This window comes from Lygodium microphyllum, chromosome 1 (genome assembly GCF_053477565.2).
Source record: "Lygodium microphyllum isolate KBCC chromosome 1, Lygodium_microphyllum_v1.1.10, whole genome shotgun sequence".
NCBI lineage: Eukaryota > Viridiplantae > Streptophyta > Polypodiopsida > Schizaeales > Lygodiaceae > Lygodium > Lygodium microphyllum.
In genome coordinates, this window is record NC_141135.1 from 20,171,549 (window position 1) to 20,181,025 (window position 9,477).

Sequence of the window (9,477 nt, forward strand, 5' to 3'; positions counted from 1 at the left end):
AGGATACGCCATGAAGGTGGGTTGTTTCTCTCAAAGGGGAGGGTATTACAAAAAGCCATCCAGGAGAACACATGGTTTTTGCAAATGCGTCTCCGCCACAGTGGTTGACACTCGTATTCGAGCACAAACCGAGGCACTTCAAAAACCTTATTTTGCTAATACTCTGCATCCTTAGTGCCCAGAGGGTGGGATTTTTATTTGTTTCTTCTAGCCATTGTTGGCCTAGCCGGCTTCCAACACCGATCACCTCTTCCACTACTTTAAGGCAAAGGACTCTACACAGGTTGTTGGGGAGGAGGAAGCTGAAGTTAAAGGGCTGCTTCTCTTTTTCTTGTCTCTCCCAAACTACGAGTTTTGCATGGACGCTGGCCGATAGGTCACTTGGGCATGGTGGAAGAGGTGTGGAAGACTGTGCAATAGGCTTGGCCCTCAATCTCTGTTTGGCTTCTTCTATCATTTTCTTTCTCCTTCCCTTCAAGGTGGTTTTTCTTTTCGAGGATGTGTCTGTTGACTGCTGTTGTTCTTCAGGGTGGGGTGAAGGGGGTTGTGGGATCACTTCTTCTTTGAATCTGCCCATGTCAATTTTGAGTTCAGCTTCACTCCTTTGGCGATCCTTTTGCTGTACCTCCTCTACAAACCCCAGTGCATCAATCTCCTGGGGGGTTTGGTTGGCCAACAACACGTACTTGCGTTGTTCATCAAGGCTCAATCCAACTGCAATGGTTTGTGGCGGCATGTATAGCCCTACTTGCAGAGCTCCGCGTGCTATGCTCATCCTCTTATTTACCATCTCAAGGGACTCCCCTTCCTCCATGTGAGTGGCATCCATCAAAGTATTCAGGAAAGCTCGTTGTTGAGTGTTGAAGCCCACTTGGGCTGCCTCTGCTCTGCTTTTTGCTAGGACTTTTTCTACGAGAGCCAGGCGACGCGCCAAGGTCTTCACTCTTTGTTCATTTTGGCTTGCCCACTCTTTGGCTCTCTTTTTCATCTCCTCCATACTTTCTCCTTATCTTTGTACAAGGGCCAAGAGTCTCTGCTTCTTGTCTTCCAATTCCCTACTCATTCTCACTTGCTCTTTTCTTTCATGGCTCAACTTTTCGATCATGGCTTCCATCTCTCTATGGTATTGCTCCTCTTCTTGCTTCCTTTCTTCTTTCCTTGTGGAAAACTCTTCCCTGCCTCGTATGATCTGATCTATTTTTGCTGCCAAATCCTCATATTATACAATTAACAATTTATACTCTCTTGCATTTTCACTAGCTCTTGATTTTCATCTTCGAGCTATTTCCTCCAGCTTTCCTCCTTGTCATATTTGGTCTTTAGTTCCTATTTTAGGTCAAAGATCTCCTTTTGTTGTATAGCTATTTGCCTCATCTTTTCAAGCTGAAAGGTTGCTGCCAACTCCTTTTCTGCTTCCAACTCAGCCACCAGTGCTATCTTTCTTTCCTCCTTTGCCTTCTCTAGCTGAGAGAGCAATTCAACAACATATTCATCATGGTTTTCCGGTGGCGTCATAGTAGTAGGGATTGGAGTGGTCGAAGCTTCCACCTTTTGGTGTTTTGGATCCTGCCTAGACTCGACACCTGTGGCCAGTCTTTTTTGCCCAGAAACGTCTCCACACTCTTTCCTTGGGCCAGTTCCTTATTAATGAAGTATTGCATCCATGCCACAAATTTGTTTACATCAACATTGGTAGGGATGCTTGGCATGGGAGTGGTTGCCTCGCTGGTGGCCACCAAGAGGAGCGGGATGGGATGGATTGGGAGCCTTGCCCTTACCTTCGATGACAACATGTGGTATGACTTCGAGTACATGAGTGCTTGAGCCAGGTCTCTCATCCCTAGGCAGACTTAAAGCCCCTAGGTCATTGAGTCAGCTTTGTTGTTCTATGGACCAGCGAATTGCTTCCGCCATGTCTTCTTCCTCCTTTCTCGTAAACTCTGCCTCCTTTTCCGCAACTCTTCTCTCTCTCTTCCTTTGTTTACCCCAATTCTTCGGCTAGCTTTTTAGCTTCTTCCTTCTCTTTCTTCTTTCTCTCTTCAGTCTCTTTTCCCTACTCCTTCTTCGCTTTTCTGGCTTCCTCTTTCAACTCCTTTGCCTCTTATTTTTTCTTCTTCTCTCTCTTCAGCCTCTCTTAGGGATTTCCTTTTGGCTCTCTCTAGTTCTTCTTCTTCTCCCTCTCTTTAGCCTCTCTTAGGGATTTCCTGTTGGCTCTCTCTAGATCTTCTTTTTCCTTCTTCCTGCCCTCATCCTATTTCTTCTTCTGAGCTGTATTTTTAGTGGGCTTCTTTGCTTTTTTCCTTTTGGATTGATCCTCCTGATCTTCCTTCGTTGTCTCACTTTCTATCATGTCGTGCTCTCGATGGCTCTTCCTCCTGGTGGATCGGCAACCTATCTGGAGTCTCATCAACTCCTTCTTCTCCTTTTCGAGCTTCTTTTATAGCCTCCTAGATGATGGTTCTCAGTACAATTCCATATCCGATGAAAGAGTATTTTAAGGAAGGTCTCTTCCTCTTGGTACTTTTAGAGGTTAGGGACTCTCTGTTTTCCTGTCTGCTACTACCCAGGGCTAGTGCTTTGGCTGCTTGGTCTATAGTCTTGCGCATGTAGCCATTCCTATCTACCTCATCCAAGGTGTGGGCTACCAAATTCTCCAGCACACGCACATTGATTTGGTGAATGAGGGAGTTATACCGCTGGCTAGAGAAGAGTGAGTGCACCAATTTTTCCTACATGCAAGCCTCATCATCGAGGATATTCTATAGCGCTGGCTAGAGAAGAGTGAGTGCACCAATTTTTCCTACATGCAGGCCTCATCATCGGGGATATCCTATATGCTGATGCTGTCATTTGTCAAAACATCCTCCCTCTTCATCTTTAGCATAGCATACACATCTCTCTTATGTTTCTTCTCCACCTTAGGTTCCAACCCCAGTGCCTTCTCCACCAAAGCTTGGTTTAATGGCACCTACACTTGTTTAGCATTCTCCCCTCTTCCCTTAGTCACTATTTCGCATTCTTGATTAGGGTTGTACGTTCTTAGAAATTCCATACACTTTGTGTGATCAAGCTCCTGTGAAAACTTCTCTAGGTACTTTGAGAGGTTACAGTGATCCACCACTCTCCTTGCAGCCTCCTCCTTGGCTACCACCTTCTTGAAGTTGTGGATATTGCAAAATTTAAGCTGATTATAAGTACGGTTTTCTAAGCTAATGTCATATTGTGTCATCTCCTCCTCTGTGAAAGGGAGTCGATGAGCAAGATCTTGATGCGACATCTTTCATTCATGTCATGAACCATCATTCCCATTAGTGCTTTCAAAATAATTATTTGCTGAAAAGAAAGACTTCATGTTTGTTGAATGAAAAAATTTAAGCTCCAACATAAACTTCCTTTCAGACTTTCCATCCTTTATTTCAAATTTTTTGCGATATTCTTCCTCAATCGCAAGTTAACATGTTTCTTTCCTTTCCGCATTTAAGTGTAGACTGAGGTTTTCAGAGCATTGTGTTTTTGTTGACTGAGGTTTTCACAGTGGTGTGTTTTTTCTTATGTATTTATGTGTTTGCTTGATTTTGATTGGTTCTGATTTGACTCACCTTTTGATTGTGCAAGGGACCCAACCATGATCTCAAGAACAAGACTCTCTAATTTTGTCAAACCCCAACCACCCACACGCCTTAGACCCTCCTATGAGCGGAAATCATTCTTGACACTGGCCATAAATCTAGCGAAATACACAGGGGATGACGTGATTGATTGCCTTAGTAGAGGCTTAGATGCCACATTCATGTCACTGGCTCTAAGCTATGACCACTTGGACTTAGACCTCTTGCAAGAGCCCCTAGCGATCGAAGTTTGTATGATGCCTCGTTCATGGGACACATTCAAATTTTCATTCGTCAAAGCACCCACTAAGTTGCAAAGTTTCTCAGCACTGAGATATCTAGAGAGAAAGCCATAAAAAAACATCTCATTACATCATACGATAAGTGAGCTATTTCTGCTATCACTGATAAGGAAATAGAGGAGTTAAAATAGCTTGCTAAAATCGAATCCCCATTCTTACAGAATTGGTATGCTCTTCGATTGCAATGGGAACTCAAAGGATGCCAAATAATGACCAACACTAAGCAGCAACACGCAATCAAGATATTAGAGTATGACCCAACTTATGTAACTCCAACTTCGTATAGGGTGTTAACAACTATTTGGGGGCCGACCCATGGAAGAGCACATCAAAGGACACCCTTACCTTGATCGCCTTCCTGACCGCGAAAGAGTTACATATTGCTAGCCGTATCGACTCCGACGGCTTCCTAACAGATGTCCTTACTTACATCACACATGTAGGCAGTCGACCCTTCGATCTGGACTGCGAAGCTCAGTTGGAGTACAATCCACACTTCTATGTTGGGCTCATGTGAAAGTAAACACTTGACCCGTATGCCGAATGCCCTTGGCCCGCTAGCCTTCAATCCTAGGAAGGATTCTTCTCAAATCTAGAAGGGGAGGGGGGGTAAGTAGCAAGCTGAGATTTGGGTTGATAGACTTGGTTGGTCTTCATGGGTATAATCAGTTGTGAGCCAATGGGCTTGGTGTCTTGAGGCTTATGCGGCTTTAGGCCTTGACACATTGTATGAGTGGGTACGGTTAAGCGTGAGGGCGGCGTTTGATTGGTGCCTTTGGCTATTTTAGCCTTAGGGGTCCATATCCTAGAATTACCCTCATAATAGCCTTGTGCTTGCAATAGGGTCTTAGGAACCCATTGTGGCTTGAATGTACATCATTGTCTATAGCTTTGTCTTGGCCTCGTAGGTTTTGAGGTTACTTTCTTATCCTTGAAAAGGCATGGCCGATCTCTCCTCGGTGGTAGGCTATGATGTTTAGGTACCCATCTGAACTGGAGTTCACGGGCATTGGCTTTGGCCTTAGCGGGTTGTTGGCATAGAGGCTTGGCGAGTTGTAACTGTTGAACAGTGCGTGAGGGAGACAAGGAACGGAGGAAGAGAGAGGAAAAGAGAGACAATTAGAGACACGGAAAGTGGAACCCCAGAAGTGTGTCAACTGATCACACATGATAGGAATATATAGAGGGGACCTGGGGCGCTATATATAGACAGACTATATATAGCTAACAAGGGCGCTATATATAGATAGACTATATATAGCTAACACCCCCGCTCAAATAAAGGTCCCTTACTATGGATGAAAAAACCCTTGGGGGCTCAAGGGAAAAACCCACAGCTCTATATAAGCCTACCATTATATTAATATTCAAAATATAAAATTACAAAGTTGAACTTACAAGAGCCTATTCATAGGCATCAAAGGAGCTACATCACTCGTGAATTACAACATCAATGGAGAAGGAGCTACATCACTCAGGAGCTACATCACTCCTGAATTACAACAGCCTATTCAGAGGCATCAAAAGAGCTTTATCACTCCGAAATTCCTGCAACTGAACTTAGGATGTAAGCAGTATATCTGTCACATCAAAACTTAAAGAAAAACATTACAGTGACATTAGAACAACACAAGGTCTACAGAGACGGTTCGCGACGCCGCTCTATAGACAACATAACACATGTGGGGCCCCATGAACAAAATATAAATAAAAAAATTTGTCATCAGCTGGAATATAGACGCTCATCAGCAGCTGGAAAGAATATAAACGAAATAATGTGTCATCAACTGGAATATAGACCCTCATCAGCTGGAAAGAAAGAATATAAACGAAATAATGTGTCATCAGCTAGAATATAGACCCTCATCAGCTAGAAAGAATATAATCCTTGAGTGGCAATGCCATACAGGCAATCTAACAAGTGCTTCCGACTGTGTATGTTGTTGACGACAACGTAATACTTTCCTTAGAGCTGAAATAAAATGGAAGAACCTCACAGGCTACTTTGGTGACCAGTTTTCCAATACTTTGAGTGCTTCTACACTTGAGTCTTGTGCATTGTTGTCCTTTGTCATGCTTATTCTAATGATCTCTAGAAGTAAGAACATTCCAACAAGACAAAAGTCCTGGAGGATGGATTTTCGCAAAGGGCGAGGGAACCGAATGTTTTTACATAATGGAGTTGCCAATCTTGAAGAATGTCTAGGCCCCCAACAACCACCAAGCAAGAAGGAAGATTTAGTTCAGCCAACTGTGGTGCCAGGGGAGAGAAAGATTACAAGCAGGGTGCTCTCTGTTTTCCCCGACAGGAAGAAAAGCTTGCCAATACCAATCTCTATCCCTTATTGTAACGAAGTACCTACCATCCAATAATTTCTCTGCAGGAGTCCTTTGTTGTCCTCCAAACATAGGCATTAAGAGAATCGTTCTTGTAAGATGTATGCTCTCTTCTGAAGCCCTAACTCCAACATTGTGGGCTGCGTTCCCCCCTGAACTGTCTCCTACAAGAATGCACTTGTTTGAGAAGCAACCCAAATAAAGAAGACATTGTCTCCCCATGTCACTCCTTGCCCATCTCACACATGTCAATCCATCTTCTTATGCTGTTGGATACCTGTGCTCGGGTGCTTGTCTGAAATTGAGGGAAAGCACAACATCAACCGCATTACAGGTCTTGGCTAACCTCCTGCACATCGCATCGTATATGGCACTATTGGCAGAGGAGTGGGCAAAGCTTCCCCATGGAAAAAGATGATCAGAGGCCTCAATAATGACGTATGTCCTTCATCCTGTACTGATCTTACACGTCCTTCATCCTGTACTGATCTTACACCTATGTCTACATTCAGATCATTATTACTGCCATTCACAAGAAGATCTACCATCGACCCCACAGGTGAGTTGCTCTTTCTATGATCACATCAACACTAGCAATGCCTTCGACACGTATTGCATTTGCAGCTACTTTTCTGTCTAGGAACTCGGCAAGGTGATGGTCAAGAGTTCCATCTGGCCTGCGAAGCAGACTGTACAACACCTTGAAATTGAAAATCAGGACATATGTTGTTAAGGGGACAATTTAGCTATATATAGTCTATCTATATATAGCGCCCCAGGTCCCCTCTATATATTCCTATCATGTGTGATCAGTTGACACACTTCTGGGGTTCCACTTTCCGTGTCTCTTGTCTCTCTTTTCCTCTCTCTTCCTCCGTTCCTTGTCTCCCTCACGCACTGTTCAACAGTAACAAGTCACAATCCCCTCCTTAGACTTGGTTACAGGTGTTTCTACCGGCGGCTTTACAGATCTCATAGGAGATTTGTAGCCCTTGCTAAAGGGAGCTACTATGTGGACATTGCCAATGGCTAGGTGGATACGCTACCACTCATAATTGACATTGCAGTGAGCTTGCCTTTTAAAGGTTCTACCTAGTAGTGACATCGTGCCTATATCTTTAGTATTTGGCAGCACATAAAAGATCATTGGTATTCTCTCAGAATCAATAGAAACTGCGACCCTGCACTTCCCTAGGAGTGCATATGATCGGCCCCCGTATGGGCTTAGTTCGGCGTTAGTGGGCTGTAATTGTGGTTTGCCAATGTGATTCCAATGATCGTGGGTTAAGACATTGAAGTCTGCTCCCTCATTGATCAAGGCATTGAAAGTGCATGTCTGCTTGGTAGTGATTGTGATGCGGAGGTAAGCAGGTTCTACATCTTTCTCATCTTCATCGTAAATCTCCGTGATTGTGGCTACTCGTACCTTGACAGGGGGTTCTAACATTGGTGGTTCATGCAAAGGATGCGTGGGATGGCAGTACTTCTTGATGTGATTTCCATTGAAGAAGCCTATGCCCTCACCTTCCAAAGTCTCAAGTTTGACAATACTTGTTCGGCTGATGGCACGAACCTTGAAAGGCCTTAGACCTTTAGACTTCATTTTTGTTTATGCCCCTTAACGGAGTACAAGAGCACTAAATCTCCCTATTCAAAGTCGCGCTTCTTGACATGCTTGTCAAACCAGCTTTTGTGTCATGCTTTCTCACATATGAGTGCATGGGTAGCTAGAAGTTGAGTTTCCAAGAGGCATTTGAGTTCAACTAGACATTCCGTCCATGCCTCCTTCCCTTTCCATTGTTTGTCAAGTGCGATCCTCAGGCTAGAAATGACGAACTCTATAGGTAGAATGGCTTCAGTTTGATAGGTTAACCTAAAAGGCATCTAGTTTACAATCGTTTTATAGGCTATGCAGTAAGCCCACAAGACTACCATCAACTTGTTATCCCAGTCACTGTGCGAAGGAAAGACTACCTTGGTTAGGACGTTTACTAGAATTTTATTTGTGGATTCCACCTGGCTATTTGCGTGAGGGTAGTATGGCGAGGATTTTTTATGGATAATTAGAAAGGTTGATAGAAGATGTGCAATCACTTCATTAATGAAGTGCCTTCCCTGGTCCCAACCAATTTGATGGGGCAGTCGAATCATGAAATTACCTACTCCCAAAGGAACTTCGTAGTCATTCTAGCGTCATTCGTTCTCGTAGCTCTTGCTTTTGCCCATTTCCTTAGATAGTCAGTGGTACAATGATGTACTTGGCTTGGGAGTATTGTGCAATAGGACTAATGGGTCCTATGAAATCAATTTTCCATTTTTCGAAGGGTTGTCGTGCAATTATTGGGGTTCGCTCCATCTGATCCTTGCAAATCGAGACCTTTGTCTGCTAACATTGGTCACAGTGCTTAACAAATCATGCCGCATTGCGAAAAAGTGTGGGCCACCACAGTTGAGACTACAGCACCTTGCGGGTTGTCATATGTCTGCTAAAGTGTCCTTTAGCAATTTTGATGTGTGCCTCTAAGAGCACATCATGCATCTCATATTTGCATACGCATCTACATAACAATCCGTCTTGCTCTAGTCTATATAACTGTCATGCTATCAACTCATAGGGTTGGATCATGAGGATAAGTCACCTAAGTTGGGCTTTCTCTATCAATCATTCATGTAGTCCATGCTCAAGCACTTGGACTATGTTATCTTCTCAATATGGCGTCAACTTGGCTCAAAATAAATCTCTGTCATTGGATACGCAAAACAGGTGTGAATTTGGTAACTCATCAACAATGCCTTGTCTAGTGGTCTCTCCCTTCAGGATGCATGACATGTGGTTGGCCATGTAGTGTTGCTTTCCTTTTCATACAACCACAGAGAAGTTGAATTCTAAAAGCAAAAGGAGCCATCGAGCTATGTGTCCTATAGCACAAGGTTTGTTTACTAAATATAGCAAGGATTGATGGTCCACAAGGAAAGTGAAAGGTGTGGCTAATAAATAATGCCTAAATTTTTTCATGGCAAGTACCATGACCAGACCTTCTCTTTCTATCATCTAGTAGTTCATCTCGGTCTTAGTGAGTTGTCATGCAGAGTTCAATGGATAGTCAAGATTGTGTTCACCAGGTTGGCACAACATTGCCCCCACAACAAGTTTCGAAGCATCAATATGCACCTGGAAGGTAATGGTCCAATCTGGAGCTTGTAGAATCGGTGATGTGGTCAGAGCCTTT

General features: G+C 43.7%; 1 pseudogene; it reads right to left on the reverse strand.

The window, feature by feature from the left end:
* Positions 1 to 6,002: 6,002 nt before the first annotated feature.
* LOC148040895 (gibberellin receptor GID1C pseudogene) lies at positions 6,003 to 6,983 on the reverse strand (annotated as a pseudogene).
* Positions 6,984 to 9,477: the final 2,494 nt, after the last annotated feature.